At 40.6% G+C, this 7,898-nt stretch overlaps 1 non-coding gene across 1 annotated transcript; it reads right to left on the bottom strand.

Annotated features, from left to right (window-relative positions):
- Positions 1 to 5,639: 5,639 nt before the first annotated feature.
- LOC122022122 lies at positions 5,640 to 5,745 on the bottom strand. The gene has a single exon (XR_006122858.1). It is a non-coding gene; the product is annotated as a small nucleolar RNA R71 (small nucleolar RNA).
- Between the last annotated feature and the right edge of the window lie 2,153 nt (positions 5,746 to 7,898).

Genomic DNA, 7,898 nt, shown 5'->3' with positions numbered 1-7,898 from the left:
CTGCTGCAGAAACAGTTTGATGAGTTTTAATGGTAGTAATATTCTTGTAGAAAGTTACCTCTCTCCTTCAATTCTGATGCCACCATAGAGGGATCGGATGAAATTACATCCTATGATCATAGTAATGTTACCACCGATTGATAGAGGAAATGCATATGTGTATGGTATCCTAAAAGAGTGTTCTCCAATTCTCATATTGCCATTCTTTAATTTCTTTTTGGCTGTCGTCTTTGAGTTGATGCCACTGAAATTGACAATAAACGTGTTATCTTCAATGGCGTCTTCTGGGATTGATGTCTGGTCAATGCAACAAGTGGTGGCTCCTGTGTCAAGGATGACATTTACTTTGATTTCCTTAATGCCAGGGATGGACAAGTAAACGTCAAGGTTGAATAGTTCATTGGTCCTCTTTTTTGACTGAGCCACTTATTCTGCCGAGAAAACTTTCTCGGTTCCTTCCGTAATTAATGCATTCACTTTCTTTTGTTGCTCGATTTGGAGGTCTACCATGGCTTTAAGGGCTTCTATTTCTTGTTGAAGTCTGGTAATTTCTGCTTCTGCCCATGCTATATAGGTCTGTTGCTCTTGCATAAGGCTGACTGGGTTATATGGTGTTGGTGCTGAACGCTGTACAGGTATAGTCATATCAAAATAATTACTTGTGCACATACCACATGATGTGATTTTGCATATGCTGCAATGGATGCGGTGCTTCATTGTTTCTCGCTTGCAACAGTGACACCGTTCATAAGGTGGTGGTATATCATCATTAATCATCGATATATGGTTGCAATCATGTTGTTCTTTTGAGATTCGTACCATTGGTTGCCAGCCACCATCTTTCCCTATCATGTAGCAATTTCGTTGTTCTATGAAAACAAATAATGATTCTGTTGCAATAGTAAGTACTTGTTGGTCCTCTCCTTCTGAAATGCTATAGATCACATCAGACTGGTCATCTCCTTCTTGAACAGACATTATTTCATATTCTTCCGGGAGTTCCAGTCCTTCAAATATTGCAACTCTTTTTACATTCTTGTATTCTCAGGGGCAATCTCGGGCAAAATGTCCTTCTTCTCCGCAAAGAAAGCACTTGCATTTTTTGTTTCTAATAAGATGCTTTTTCTTCTCTATTCTTGCGTGTCACTGATGCGGCTTTCCTTTGTAGGTTGTAGATCTTCTTACTCCATACTTTCTTCTTGTATCTTGATAGTAGCCTGGGATTGGTATCTGGCTGCAGAATGACAAGTCTTTGAGGGATCTATTGAAAGCTGCATTCTTGCATTCTTCTTCAAGGTATTTGTAAGTAAATACTACCTGAGGGTGTACTCCCATTGTATTTCCTGGATACATTTCCTGAAAGGCTACTTTTATTCTTCTACCAAGATCTCCAGGAAGTTTTAGCCAAAATTTTTCGGATAATTCTGGCCCTGTAAATAATTGTCCTGTCTTGGCTGCAAGATTCATATATTCATTTATAAAGGGTATAATATCCTTTATTTGGGGGCATGTTAACCTTTCTAAATCTCTATATGCCCTATCCTGCATGTCAGTGGACCCTTGAAAGGGGTCTTCAAGAATAAATACCCTTCTAATTTGAGAGATTATGTTTTGTGTACCGTTGCGGCCTTCTGTTGATTTTACTAGATCCTGGTATTCATTTGGGGAGGTCATTCGCCATTGGATCCAGGTCAATCTTTCAGCTTCTCCCAGCAGATTTTCGATGAAATCTGCTTTATCTTGAGTGTCTGTAAAATTTTGCATATTCTTCTACCAAGATCTCCAGGATTTTTAGCCAAAATTTTTCGAATAATTCTGGCCCTGTAAATAATTGTCCTGTCTTGGCTGCAAGATTCATATATTCATTTATAAAGGGTATAATATCCTTTATTTGGGGGCATGTTAACCTTTCTAAATCTCGGTATGCCCTATCCTGCATGTCAGTGGACCCTTGAAAGGGATCTTCAAGAATAAATACCCTTCTAATTTGAGAGGTTATGTTTTGCGTACCGTTGCGGCCTTCTGCTGATTTTACTAGATCTTGGTATTCATTTGGGAAGGCCATTTGCCATTGGATCCAGGTCAATCTTTCAGCTTCTCCCAACAGATTTTCGATGAAATCTGCTTTATCTTGAGTGTCTGTAAAATTTTGCAGGGCAACTACGTTCTTGGTGATTGCTTCCCATTGGAGGAAAACATCCTCAATCTTTCCAAGCTGGGTTGGTAGAGTGAGGATTGCTCCAGTATGCTGTTGGGCGTACGGTAAATTCCACCATTCAGATTTATTATCTTTCTTGAAGTTCCCATTTCTTTTGATATTAATGCTAGGCTCAGCTGCTATGCTTATAGATTCAGGTTTGGGTCGCCTTTCCGTTGGAGGATAACTAACCGGGTTCATGGTAGCATCTGCAGGAGGCCTATACTGGGAAACTGCTTCTTGAGAATAAATGTGCTCCGATATTTGTTTTAGTTGTGGGTATTCCATTAACCACTCGGGTTCATCAGTGGTGCCAGCGGTAACAATATTTTGAGCTTCATCAGGAGCTTCAGCTTTCTCCTCCCCACCACTTTCTGCTGCGAAAGGGTTAGTAAAGTCTTCCGAAGAGGTTCCTGTAGGAAGGGAGTTGAAGGGTTGTAAAGTTAAATACTGTAAATAAGCAATGTAATCATAATCATCAGACTCATATGCCTGGGTGTCTGAGATGGTCATGCAGAGATAATCAGTAGAGTGGTTGCTAGCCGTTTTTGGTAGAGATTCCAGTTGTTGTTGTAATTCTGCTATGTATTTTCTAGAATCTCTAAGAAGTCCATAAGTTTCTTCAAAACTATATTGGTAATCATGCCACCGAGGTTCATCTAGTATTTCTTCTCTAATGAGTGCTTGTCGAGCTTCGCGTCTGATATGGGTTAGGTTTCATGGATCCTTGGTAAGGAAGGGAAAGGAGATAACTGAGTGGAGAAGATAGATCAATATTGACCGGGATATACCTCAAATGAGGTAGGCCAATATTGATCAGGACATACCTCCAGAGAGAAAGGCCAATATCGATCGGGATATACCTCAAAGGAGGTAGGCCAATATCGATCAAGGTATACCTCAAAGGAGATAGGCCAATATCGGCCGGGACATATCTCCAAGGAGGCAGGCTAAAATCAAGCGAGATATACTTCCGAAGAGGAAGGACAATATTGACCGAGATATACCTCCAAGTAAGCAAGCCAATATCGATCGAGACATACCTTCAGGAACGAAGGCCAATATCGGCCGGGATATATGATGTGCGTAGATTATATACTCTTTTATGCATGTTTTTACGCACATTTACATACTTTGAGCATGCTTGATCTATGCATTTTTATACTTCCAGCTTTCCTTTTAGCATATTTACTCTTTTGGTTCGGAGATCTACTTTTTGTGCATTTTCTGTACACAGGAGTCGATTTGGTGAAGAATCTACATCTTTGGGCATGCATTGGAGGAAACGAAGGGAGAAAGCACCGGGCCGTGTACCTCACACGGCCCTGCATTGGTATGGAGCTCGGGCCGTGTGGAGTTTGGCACCAACAGAAGAGGAAGATGACATGGCCGTGTGAACCTCGCACGGCCGTGTCAAGATTTGAAGCCAACCAGAGCAGAAGCCTTACAGGGCCGTGTGGATCTACACGGCCCTATGAGACTTCCAGAGACCAAGCAGGCTGTGGCCGTGTGCACCACACGGCCGTGTAGCATTTCCAGAGAGCAGAAGGGTTCTGGCTGTGTGGAGTCACACGGCCGTGCAGCTTTGGCAGAGAGGGAACTGGACATAGCCGTGTGAATCTCACACGACCGTGTCACGGGGCCGTGTGGCGCCCGATTCCCTCCTCTATTTAAACCCTTCTTCATGAATTGAAAGGGGATCTCTCCCCCTTTGGGAGAAAGCAAGATTTGGTGGTGTCCTCCCAATCTTGGGAGGATTTCTGGGCGATTCAAGGGGAGATCTCGACGATTTCGACTCTGGAGCAAGGATTGGATCCGAAGACAAGGCTTCTTCGTAGATAAGTTTTCTCTTTCCCCCTCTTCTTGTTTTCTTGGATTGGGGATTCAAGGAAAGCTTGTAATATCTATTTCTTCGGATTTTCTTCCTCGATTCATGGAGTAGATTTTATATTCTAGGATTAAGGGAGTATTTGTATGATGGATTGATGTAATCTCTTATGGATTTGCCATTTTCTTGTTTCAATGATATTATCTTGCTTGTATCAATTAGATCTTGAATGATTGATGGTGATTTGTGCTTAATTCTCATTCTTGATTGATTGTTTGGATTTCTTAGGGACTTTGTAAAGATAAACTCTCACTTGATCATCCGAGGGATCCACGTGACAGGTGCAAGCCCGTGTAAGGACGTTTGAGAGATAATCTTGAAGAGGAAATAGGGATATTCAAGAGAGTAGGATGGATTTTATGATTAGCTTCTTGTATCTTGATAGATTAATGAGTCGTGGGCTTCTACGTTGATATCCGAGGAAGGCATAGTAATAGGTGCACTTCTGTGTAAGGACAACATAGGTTCATGTCTAATTAATCCTATTTAGATACATTTCTCAGTCCTTAGCCGGTTGTCTATTGCAAGAGGGAACCGACAACTTTCTACATGTTTGGCAATTGAGGGATAAGAATTGGTGAACCATTTACATTCAAGAAATCTTACAAAGAAACCGAAACTCCTAGAATCTTCTTTTATCATAACCCAAAACTCTAAACTCTTGTTTGTTGATCTTTAATATTAGATTTGTTTACCTTTACTTTGCTTTTGAAACGATTGGATAGTTGTTTAGCTAATTCGCATTGAGACATTTCTAGTGCTTATTCCAGTCCCTGTGGATACGATAATCTTTTATATTACTTTACGGAGAGTAACAAGTTTTTGGCGCCGTTGCCGGGGACTGCGCTATAACATTAGGAATTATCAATTGAGTTAGACTAAACATAACATTTGTTTTCCTTTCATATTGCATAGTTGTAACTAATCATTAGATTTCTGTTTTTTTTTAGTTTCTTGTATAACTTTCACTTCTTGTTAATTCTTTTTGTACAAATTCAATTCTACATTTTTGATTCTTCTAATTTTCTTTTTGTGTCGAATTGCTATCTGCTATCTTGTTCTTGTGTATGCGAAGATCTAACTTTGCAGGGGAATTCTTTCCTTTTGACCCTGAGATTGATAGAACTTTCCATAAAAGAAGAATTCTGCAAAGGCAAATTGAAGAACAGGAACATTTGAATATGGCACATAGACCACTTAAGGATTATGCAGCACCCTATGCGAGAGGTTTTCGATCTAGTATTTCAAGACCTTCAGTGGAAGCTAATAACTTTGAGATCAAACCCGCAATTATATCTATGGTGCAGCAGAACCAATTTGGTGGAGGACCTCATGAGGACCCTAATCAACACTTAGAGGTCTTTTATGAAATATGTGGTACCATGAAAATGAATGGAGTTCCTTCAGATGCAGTTAGATTATTATTATTTGGGTTTTCTTTAAGAGATAGGGCAAAGCAATGGCTGAATTCTTTGGCCCCTAATAGCATCACCACTTGGGAGCAGTGTGAGCAACAGTTTCTTGATAAATTCTATCCACCAAGCAAAACAGCTCATATGAGGAATTTAATTGCAAGCTTCAAGCAAACTGACTCAGAATCTCTTTTTGAAGCATGGGATAGATATAATAGTATGCTCAGACAATGCCCACATCATGGGTTGGAAAGATGGTTAGTGTTGCACACTTTTTACAATGGTATCAATTATCATACCAAAGTGTCCCTTGATTCAACTGGAGGGCACTTATGAACAAAAGCTTAGATGAAGCCGAAGAAATCATTGAAAGTGTAGCACAAAATCATCATCAATGGGCAAATGAAAGAAGTGGTGGCTATTCCTCTGTAAACCCAACAATTAAAGCATCAGGGAAGTTTGATGTAGATGCAGTCACTCTTTTGTCTGCAAAATTGGACGCTCTTACAAAGAAATTTGAGAATATGGGGACTAGTTCTAATATGGTCAATGCTAATAGTACATCTTGTGAAGTATGGTGGAGTTCAGAGCATTCAAATGACTCATGTCCATTGGGAGCTATCACTGCACAAATCAATCAACTTGAACAATGTGATGCAATCATGAGCTACAATCAAAGGCAGAACAACCCATACTCAAATACTTATAACCCTGGATGGAAGAGTCATCCAAATTTTTCTTACAGAAATAATCAAGATCAAGGACCATCTATGGGGGCAAGACCAAATTTTCAAGCTGGGCAACAAAATTTTCAACATCTATCTTCTCAAGGCTTACCAAAGTCAAATGTTGAAAAGATGCTTGAAGAAATTATCTCAACTCAGAATGAAATGAAGCAAGATATAGCAAAGCTCATTCAGAGAATGGATAATTCTGAAAAGCATCAAAAGATTCAGGATAGTCAAATTGCCCAACTAGTCGCCTCATCATCCAGAGCACCGGGACAACTTCCAGAAAACCTGATATGAATCCTATGGAGCATTGAAATAAGATTGAGCTTAGGAGCGGACGGACCTTGGGAGACTCCCAAGTGACTGCTCCAAAAGGGATACAAAAAAAGAGCTCCCTCCTCCTATACCGAATCGATTCAAGCTAATGAGGAGAGTACCATTGAGGTTGAAGAGACTCTTCCACTGAACCATCAGAGCAAAGCTGTCCCTTTTCCTCAGAGACTCACAATGCTCAAGAAGGATGAAGAATTTGGCAAGTTTCTAGAAAAGGTTAAGGAAATCTGTGTAGAGGTACCTCTTATTGATGCTATTCTACAAATGCCTAGATTTGCCAAATTTCTGAAGGATCTCATGTCAAATAAGAGAAGAAGAGGAGAGGTCGAGACCATTGCGCTTAGTGAGGAATGTAGTGCTATTTTTGAGAGGAACACTTCTCCAAAACTGAAGGACCCAGGGAGCTTTTATATTCCTTGCAACATAGGAAAAGAATTTTTGAAAAAAGATTTTTGTGATTTGGGGCGAGTGTTAGCCTCATTCCCTATTCAATTTGTAATAAATTAGGTCTCAAAAACATTAAACTTACTACTATGGCACTTCAACTTGCCGATCATTCCTGCAGGTACCCTTTGGGTATTATAGAGGATGTGCCGGTAGAGGTGGATGGGAACGTTATTCCCACAGATTTTGTTGTGTTGGACATGGAAGAGGACCCTAGGATTCCTATCATATTAGGAAGACCTTTCCTTGCTACAGCTGGAGCTATAATTGATGTCAAAAATCATAAGCTTTCTTTGGTAATTGGTAAGGAAAAGTTGGAATATGATTTATCTAATATCTCTAACCATGTCTCGTCTCTTTTAAATGCTTGTAGCAGGACAAGCATTTATAAACTTGAGGAATGGAATTTCCATCCTCATGGAAGGCCACCAAATGAAGGAGACAATGTGGTGGAAGATGTTGGGAGAAGATCTCCCAACAGAAACGAAAAGTATATCTGTCCTCCAAGGGCGAGGAAAAGGAGCGAATGATTAAGTTTGGTCGAGCTAAAACAAGCGCTCCTTGGGAGGCAACCCAAGGGTTTTTTTAGTTAGTTTTAATTTGTATTGTAATTTCTTTTAGTTTGATGCATTCTTTTGATTTTGTTTTCAGGTTAGGTGCGAAACAGAGTCAGGCCGTGTGCTATACACGGCCAGGCAAAGGTTGCAGAGAATGGAAGTGTTTGGGCCGTGTCATCCAGACACGGCCGTGTGGGATCTCCCGAGGAGAAAAAGGTATAGGCCGTGTCATAGACACGGCCGTGCAAAGAATCCCGAGAGGAAAGATGGAGAGGCCGTGTCCCAGACACGGCCGTGCGAGGAATCCAGAGAAGGAAGAGGGGGAGGCCGTGTGGA

The sequence above is a fragment of the Zingiber officinale genome, chromosome 9A (assembly GCF_018446385.1).
Source record: "Zingiber officinale cultivar Zhangliang chromosome 9A, Zo_v1.1, whole genome shotgun sequence".
Lineage (NCBI taxonomy): Eukaryota > Viridiplantae > Streptophyta > Magnoliopsida > Zingiberales > Zingiberaceae > Zingiber > Zingiber officinale.
This window is presented reverse-complemented; position numbering and strand designations above follow the sequence as displayed.